At 41.2% G+C, this 9,309-nt stretch overlaps 1 long non-coding RNA gene across 3 annotated transcripts in view; it reads left to right on the top strand.

Moving 5' to 3' along the window:
- The first annotated feature begins 9 nt into the window (after positions 1 to 9).
- LOC141574275 (uncharacterized) overlaps positions 10 to 9,309 on the top strand; it is a 70,738-nt gene continuing 61,438 nt past the window's right edge. For 2 of the 3 annotated variants that reach the window (XR_012501190.1, XR_012501191.1), the window contains exons 1-2: positions 10 to 558; positions 7,867 to 8,026. This is a non-coding gene — a long non-coding RNA (uncharacterized LOC141574275). Of the gene's footprint in view, positions 559 to 1,109; positions 3,720 to 7,866; positions 8,027 to 9,309 lie in introns of those variants that run through there. The other variant, XR_012501192.1, reaches the window with a different exon arrangement.

Here is a 9,309-nt window from a genome sequence, read left to right as displayed (position 1 = left end):
ATTGCAATGCGGAGTCTCCCGAGAAGAGATTCAGACTGAACAGCTTTGTGTCGGACTTTGGAAGACCGCTGGTGCCCAAGGGGTTCTCTGGCAGCACAATGACGAATCTAGGTCCCTCTTTCACTGCTACGTCAATGAAGTGGACCGCTTGGACAAGGCCAAAGCTGGTATCCCAACCATAGCCCTTGACAGTGATGTTCGGCTCCAGGAAGCCATCAGATGCAGCAGGTGGCCAGAGGAGGAGCCGAACGGGCTCATGAAATGTGACACCCCCAGCTTCATCAACACGGACCAGAACTCTTCCTTTGGGGAAGATGATCTCCTGATTTTGGAACCACCTATTGTTCTAGAAAATAAGCCAGTTGCCCAGACCTCACACAAAGACTTGAATTGGAAATGTGCTTTGTCAAGTGTTTCTCTGAAGACGTGAAGTCTGTCTTTGTATGGCAGGAAGTCCCCTTTCACAAAATTGTATGTGTTTGTGTCTGAGAGAGAGAAATGGAGACAGACAGAAAGACGGAGACAGAAGAGAGCCCCCTCAGAAGAGAGCTAGTTAAGGTGAGTTTTTGTGCCTTAGTAAACATTTGGGGTTTTGGGGGGAACAAAGTATTTACACTGTCTCATTCTCCTCGTTGGAAACCTTGGCCCCGTCCTCAGTGTCAGCGGCCTTGAACGGGGGTTGCCATGGTGCTTTTCATCTGGCGCTGCCACTTCCACGCTCTGCCTTTAGCACGTTGCTTTGCCTCCCAGGGCTGCCACCCTTTAAACTGTAAGGTGAGGAGTCTGGAGTAGATGATCCATCCCAGCTCTGCTGTTTTGCAAATTTCTGATTTCGTATTCGGATGAGGCTGGGATACACCCAGTGCAGTATAAACCAGGCCCTACCTCCTGTCTCTTGCTGGGGCATCCCTCAGGTCTGTGCCTTCTACTCAAGCCTTTACTGAGCCCAGCTTTTGTCAGGAGCCCAAGTGCCTACCGGGATGGCAGGAGACCTGTCTCTCGTGGTCACGGTGGCCGACATTTCTATTGGTTGTGCTGAAACAGCTCTTCTGAGATCCTCCGGCCACCCTTGCTCCAACCTGAGGACAGACCTACCGTTCCTTTCCTAGGAGGAGGATCAATCCATGGTGCATTTTATGACAATCCTGTCCCCAGGAATGCACGGAAGGTTATCAGCTGAGTGAGGGGAAGTGCCTCTGTGTCTCTGTGTCCCTGTATCTCTGTCTGCTCACAGTGCCCTGCCACCGGCTACTGAACAAGAAAAGTTCTATACACCATGCTGTGTCTTTTGCAGATGTGTAGGTGATGGTCTTGTGGCTCATGTGTGGGCTTTGTGCTGGGATGGTGAAGGGCTTATAAATACCTCATCAACATGTATTCGAGATGGCCTGGTGCCACACAGACTTGATTCATGAAGGCATCAAGCCTGCACACTGGTTTGGAAACAACTTGGTTTTGATCAGTCACACTGCATGCATGACTCACTGCTGATCTCTGGGTGGTTTTTTCATTTTAGATTTATTCACCCAGTGTCTTGCTTAAGCTGAAAAATACATTTATTTCACTAGAATATTCTCAGATTCTTTGTTTTCACACATCCAGTTGTTTAATTCCTTTAAAAATCATTTTGTGTTTATAATGCCTCCTAATATCTATCATCTCTAGGTTCCCAGTGGCCTGAGCCATGCACCAGATTTGATGTAGGAACTGTTCCACCAAAAGAAATCCCTTTGCCATAATATTTTTGAGGAAAATATTTTTCTTTAAGGCTCTAACAGTAAATCGTAGAACAAAGCATGGAACATTTATTGTAGTTAATACATGTTCATGCAAAAAGAAATGATATTTTCATTAAACAATGTTGATTTTAATAACTTTTACTAATGTGAATATTATTACTCATAATTTAAGTAACCAAATAAAACCACAGTTATTTATTATGAAGTTTGAAAACTATTTACACTGTCTCTCAATTAGAGGTAGCTTTATTAGAAGACTGAAGGGTATTTAAAAGATGGAAAAATACCCATGATGACACCATCATTTTTATTAACTAAATATCAAGAACTGTGCAGGGTTAAGATTTAACCCTCTGCAAGCTGTCAAGTTAGCATGAGGTAGTTTGTGGATGCTGCCAGAAGACAGGAGACTCCCCCAGGTTCAGAGACAAAGAACTTCTTGCCAGCACAGCAGGCAGCTTGGGGTTCATGTTCATGTTGGTTCCTGAGTTTCTTTCCTTTTGCTGTTGTAACAAAGGACCACAGACTCAGTGGCTTAAAGCAATACACATTCATCATCTCACTGTTCTATTGTGCAGAAGTGCAAAGTCATTGTCAGTGGGCTAAAACCTACGTGTGGCCAAGGCTACGTTCCACACCGAGGCTCTAGGGAGGGATTCGTCTTCCTACCTTTCCCAGCTTGCAGAGGTGTTCACACTCCTTGGCCCAGGGCCCTGTGTCACTGTGACCTCTGCTGCCACTTTACATCTCTGTCTCTGACTATATAGATATAAAGGAAGAGTCTTCTACATCTGGTATGGACCCTTTTTCCTAAATGGACATTGTATCTCTATTTATGTGCAGATTAAAACCCCTTCCCTCCAGGGTGTGGTGGCATCAGCTCACAAGATTACCACTCTGGGCTTTAAGTGTCCTCTTTGTATTGTCACCTGGGAACTTCTCTTTCCATAGTTAGCTCTGTGTTACATTTGTTGTTGTATTTTACCTGGCATTACTGAAAGTTTTACTTAAAAGGGATCCTAATTAGCTCTGTTTACCTGTTTCCAGAGCTGAAAGCTTCAGTTCTCGAGTATCTGTTTGATTTCTCTTAAAAATACATTCCAGTATATTTCTCTGGTGAAAGTCTTTACCCTGTTGTCTATTCTCCCATAATTTCCTTATTTTCTTGAATATATTAAAAGTATTTTATAGCCTTTATTGGTAACTCTGATGCCTACATCACCTGGGGGTTTGCATCCTTTGTCTAATGTTTCTTATTCTCATATTATCCGTTATATAGTCTTGACATGTTGCATGTCTTGAAATTCTTTATTACATGGCAGACATTGCAAATGAAAAATCCATATGATATTTTCCGTGAGAGGTTTTCTACCTTCCTGTTAGGCAAACAGGGTGAGGGACTGATCATGTCGCTCCAATCAGGCGCTGAGGTGGATCAGGACTGAAGTGCCTTTTTTCTTAAAACAGCTTTGAGGTATACTTGGCAAAGTAATTTTCACACGTATAAAGTGTACAGCTAATACGTTTTGACATAAGTATATCCCCAAGAAACCATGACCACATTCAAGAGAGTGAACATACCCATCACCCACAAAGCTTCTCTCCTGCCATTTGTTGTCCCTCCCTCCCTCCCCATCTCTTCCCCTGGAAACCATTGATCTGCTTTCCATCACAACATATTGGTCTGCATTTTCAAGATCCTTGTATGAATGGATTAATGCAGTATCTACTCTATGTTGTCTGACTTCTTTCATTCAGTGTAATTATTTTGAGAGTCATCTGTGTTGCTGTATTAATAGCTTATTTTTCTTATAGCAGAGTATTGTTTAGTGCTGAGTTTTTACTGAAGAGTTTGTTGTGAGCAGTGTTTGGATAGACCATCATTTGTTTCTCCATTTACTTCTTGATGGATGCATGGGTTATTTACAACTTGAGCTATTATAAATAAAATTGCAGTGAATATTTGGTTACAAGTCTTTATATGGACATATGCTTTTCTTTTCTAAAGCACCAGATGAGGAATATCTGGGTTATATGGTAGATAGGTATTTACCTTTTTTAAAGAAACTGTTAAAGACTTTTCCAAAATGGTTGTACTATTGTAAATTCCTTGTGGTGTGTATCAGCTCTGGTTGCTCTACTTCCTTACCAGCACTTTGTAAGGTCGGTCTTTCTAATCGTATTCATTCTTGTATGTATGTGTACTAGTATCTCACTGTGGTTTTTAAAAGCATTTCTCTAATGACTAATGGCATCTTTAATCATCATCTTTTCATATGCTTATTATCCATCTGGATATCTTTACTGAAGTGTGTTTTCTGGCCTCATTCATTCATTCAGGTGTTTGCATTATTATTGAGTTTTGAGACCTCTTTATTCTGGATCAGATACAAAGAGAGACCTTTATCAGATATATGATCTGCAAATAGCTTCTGTCTATGGCTTGTCTTTTCATTTGCTTAGCAGAGTTTAGAACAGCTTTGAAGAGTCTTCATTTTGATAAAGTTCACTCTATCAGTTTCTTTTTAAAATAGATTATACTTTTGGTGTCATAGCAAAGAAATATTTGCCAAACCCAAGGTCATAAAGCTTAAGCCTATGCTTTTTCTCCTAGCTGTTTTATAGTTTTAGATTTCCTATTAAGATCTATGATCCATTGTGACTTAATTTTTGTATATTTTGTGAGGTGTGGATCAAAGTTCATTTTTTTTTTTTTTGCATATCACTATCTAATTCTTCCAGCACTACTTGTTGAAAAGATCCTTTCTCCACTGCATCCTTTTTGAGAATCAATTGTCTATATGAGTGTTGGTTTAGTTCTGAACATTCTATTCTGCTCCATTATTCTATTTTCCTGTTTTACACCAACACCATACTTTCTGATTACTGTAGTTTAAAAAAAAAAAAAAGGTTGAAAATCAGATAGTGCAAGTCTTCCAACTTTGTTTTTCTTGTTCAAAATTGTTTTGGATATTTGGGATCCTTTGAATTTTTACATGAATTTTAGAATCAGTTTTAAAATTCCTTACATCCTGTTCTGCCAAATTTCCACCCATGTCTTTGGCCATCTCCAAAGCCACATTTTCTGAAGAAGTCTCTCTAGATCCCAGGTGAAAGGAATTTCTGTCTCATCTGTGCTCCAGTCACATTTGATAATATTTGATTACATTTATTCATATTTGGCTGGATGTACTTGTGTGTTCTCTCCTGCCATATAGTAAATCTCTCAAGATTTGGAATCTTGACTTGGTTCCCTCTGTCTGCTGAGAAAACTAGTTCTATGCTTTGCAGGAGTGAGCCCTGCAGTAAGAGGTATCTGCAGCACACATCTAGATCATTGCTTGCATATCGTCAAGGAATCCTGCAGATTTAGAATTGTTTATTGATTGTTGTCTCCAAGACGGCTCAGCCTTTTTTATTTCTATTGCTACTGCTGCAGTTTCAAAGGAAAATGGGCTAATTATTTTCCAAATATCAAAACATACTGTAATTGAGCTGTGACGCAAATTATGTGCTGCTGTTTCTTAACAACCTGCTTAGTGTTCACAGGTACCTTCACTCATGGAACTTTTGGGAGAATGTCATATCCTCAGAGATAGCAATGCTGTCTTTGGCAACCTGAGCGGTAGTATCTGAACTCACTCCTGCTGTTTTTCCAGTGCCCCCTCTAGCCCTCCTCCAGCCCTCCATGGGGGGCCTGCAGTTCTGCCCTCGAAAATCCTGTTGCTTCTCAGGAAGAATTCCCTATGAAACATATTCATGTCCTTCTTGTGGGGACATTCAGTCCAGAGACCTGACAGCAGGGGAAAATGTTTAGACTGCTTTTGGTAGAACGTAAATTCTTCCATACTTGTTAGAAGCAAATCCAATGAGGAAACTGTGTTGGCATCTAACAAATCAGGATAAATGTCTGATGAGGAAGATCAGCTTCCCCATCCCACTCAGGCGTCATGTTGATGTGACGCTCACCTTGGCTAACATTTTCTCCTGTGAGCAACGTGAAGTTCAAGACGTTATGAATGGCTTTTTGTTTTTCTTCCTTAGTCTTTCCACATTCACTGTGTCTGGTGAGATTATATGAATCCTGCTTATTTTCAGCCCAGCACTAAGCTTTTTAAAAGGATCACGTGTTTAAAAGGCTAGTGGACAATTTGTTAGAAGACTGAAATCCTTAGACTTTGGTCCTAGAGTTGAATCTTGGTTACTGGTGAATGAGAATTCCCGTTAAAATTTTAAATTCAGTGATATAAATTTTTAAAAATAGTTAAATATTAGTCAATTTCATTAAACACTATAGCAGTTATTTACTTTTAAGCCTGTCTCTGGGGCAATTTTGCAATGATTCCCTCCCTTTATTGATTCCCTCTTTATCAGAATCCTTGAGAGGTCCCTGTCATCATTGTCAGTATCATCATCATCATCACCATCATCATGGAACTGATTCCTCTGGGAGATTCTAGGAAAATAAAGAGCTGGACGGGGTTATGTGCAGGTCAGTGTGTGCATATACAGTAAGAACAGTTGTCAGACATTAGATTCAAGATACCCATTCCATTTAGAGAAGAATGTGGTCATGAAATCCTGATGTGCTGAATGAAGGAAGTGATGGGAACAGGGTAGTCAATGGAAAGGAGGAGGAAGTGAGCGAATCGGGGAGCATAGGTCCTTGGTCAGGTGATCAGCACATTGGTGAGAATGAGGGGAGTGTGATGGCAGAATCATGTCCCTCCCCGGCCACAGGGTAGCCACCTGTGACATGTTACTGTACATGGCAAAATGCATGACAGATATTTTAGGACAAAAATCTTAGAGGATTTCTGTCTTCTAAATTGTCTACCAGTTAGCGTTTTAAACCCATGATACATTATTAAAGATTAGTGCAGGGGGACAAATAAAAAGGATTCATATAATCTCACCAGACATACTGAATGTAGAAAGGCTAAGGAAGAAAAACAAAAAGTCATTCATAAGTGCCTTGAACCATAAAATGCTCATGAGAGGAAATGTTACACAAGGTGAGTGTCACAGCCACATTCATAATGCCTGAATGGGATGGGACAAGGGGATCCTGAGATGAGACAATAGGGTGAGTAGCCTGGATTGTCCAGGTGGGCCGAATGTAACCACAGGGGTCCTTGAAATGGAGGACATTTCCCAGCTGAGTTTAAAATCAGAGGGAGGTGTAGCCATAGAGCAATGTTCAGAAAGGCTGCTGACCATAAAAATGGAGGAAGTCATTGGGCACAAGCTAAGGAAGGTGGGTGACCTCTGGAAACTGGAAAAAAACAACAACAACAAGGAAACATTCTCTTCTAGACCCTCTAGAAGGAAGGAACCCTGCTGCTACCTTGAATTTAGCCCAATGAGAACTGTGTTGGATCTCTGACCTCCACAGCCATAAGCTGATAAATCTGTGCTGGTTTAAGCTCTTAAGCTTATGGAAATTTCTTACATTGGTAAGAGGAAAATAACATAGTGAGCCGTAGTGTAACGGATTAAAGGTATAGGATGGGGTGTGGAGAGGATTCTGACATTTACAACTAAAATACAACCAGGTGAAGTGGGAAGGTGTTTTAAGGAAAACCTACCTGGCAGGGCTGTTAAGCAGACTGGAGCGAGGGGAGCATTGGAGTTAGAGGAATCAATTAAATCTCTACCAGAAAAATAAGGAATAAAATGTAACAGGGCTTCAGTGATAGTGGATGTAGGAATGGAAATGGGCAGAGAGACATAAATATTACTTTGAAATTAGCTACAGGTTTGATGACTGCATGTTGGGGAGACTTAGCCGATGTGTGGACTGAATGTTTGCATCCCCTCAAAATCCGTATGTCGAAACCCCATCTCCCAGGGTGATGGTATTGGGAGGTGGGGCCTTTGGGAGGTGATTAGTAGGATAAAATGAGGTCATGAGAGTAGAGCCCTCATGAATGGGATTAGTGTTCTTATACAAGCCCCCAGAGTGCTTGCTTCTCTCTGCTCTCTGGGATATGAAGATATTGGGAAGACAGCCATCTTCGAGCTGGCAATCCTCTCAAGGATACATTGACCTTGAAAGTCTCAGCCTCCAAACCATAAGGAATATGCTGGTTGTTTAAGCCACCCGACCCACGGTAATTTGTTACAGCATCCCAGACTGACGAAGACAGTGGAGAATGCCTCTGAGTTTGGCACTGATTTCCTGGAGAATGCTGAAACCCAGGGAAGTGGGCAGCACAGATGTTTACTCATTTAATCCTGCCAAAACAGTAGGAGATAGAGTCTACATAATCCTCGCTAATTAAAAGGTAAGGAAATAGAGGCACAAATAATAACAACGACAACAAAAACAACAATAATTTGTCCAAGATTCACACATAACCCCCTGGAGGCAGAGTGAGAATTTATACTCAGGCAGGCTGGCCCCAGAGCCCCTGTTCATAACTAATAAGTCAGATCACCTTGCTTATGTGGATCAGTTTTTTCAACTGTGATATGAGGGTACTGTGTCCAGTAACTTATAATTTCAAAATACTTCACTGTAACGGAATCATTAGTCACAGGCCTTACAAACCACAGAAACCTACACATACAAAAATAACTCGTTAGGTCAAGATAACCAATAACGTTTTTAAATATTATACCTGCTGGGCCCTTGCAATAAAATATCTTTTTATAATTCTGTCTGGCTACAGAATAACTTCATAATCCTGCATGTTGCTGGTGGCTCCCATGTTGGACAGTACGGGCCTAGAGATTTTAAATTACTTGCCCAGACTCGCCCAGGAAGCTCGTGGTGGGATCCGAGCTATAGTCTGGGACTTTTCGTTTCTATCCAACAAGTCACTCATGGAAGTTTAGAAGCTTCTCCTTTGGTGCCCAGCTGTCTAGCCGTACTTATAACATCTTGTCAGGTGTTCCAGCCTGCTCCTGAACATCAGCCAGAACCCACTTCTGCTCTATTTTGTCCAGGTAATACCTTCTAGCAACTTCCATTGCCTTCTTGACATCAGTTCTTACCTGGAAGGGTAGTGGCTAGAGGTGGAAATGTGTCCACATGACAGGTTTTTCATAAACATGGCAGGAGTGGTCAAGAGAATAAAACGTCAGGAAGATGAGTAGAAGCAGGTCATTTAATATACCAAATGGGTACTTTCAATGTCTGTGTTTCCGAGTCCAGGCTTGTTCTGCTCGTGCATTACAGGCCAATAAATCAGGAGACCAGGTTTTGGGGGCAAGAAATAGCGACTTTAATTTGGAAAGCCAGCTGAGAATTGGTAGAATAATGTTCTGGGGAACCATCACCCCAAGTCAGATTTCAGGCTCTTCTTATATTAAAAATGGGAAGTGGGAATGCTTGGTTGTTGCAAACTTGGTGTATGAATTCTTTGTTGTTAGAATCCTTTGTTCTTGCAGCTCTTCACCTGGGTCACATCCGTGTAAACCTCCAACAAACAAATGTTGTTTTCTATTCTGTAACTTGTTATCTTTATGTGAATAGAAAAGTGTTAATATCCTTCAAAGTCAGAGCCTTGAGAATAGGGTCTCCTGTATATTTCAGGCTCTAGGCAACATTGTTTTACAAAAGGTG

Source organism: Camelus bactrianus, chromosome 20 (genome assembly GCF_048773025.1).
Source record: "Camelus bactrianus isolate YW-2024 breed Bactrian camel chromosome 20, ASM4877302v1, whole genome shotgun sequence".
In the NCBI taxonomy this organism is placed as follows: domain Eukaryota; kingdom Metazoa; phylum Chordata; class Mammalia; order Artiodactyla; family Camelidae; genus Camelus; species Camelus bactrianus.
This window is presented reverse-complemented; position numbering and strand designations above follow the sequence as displayed.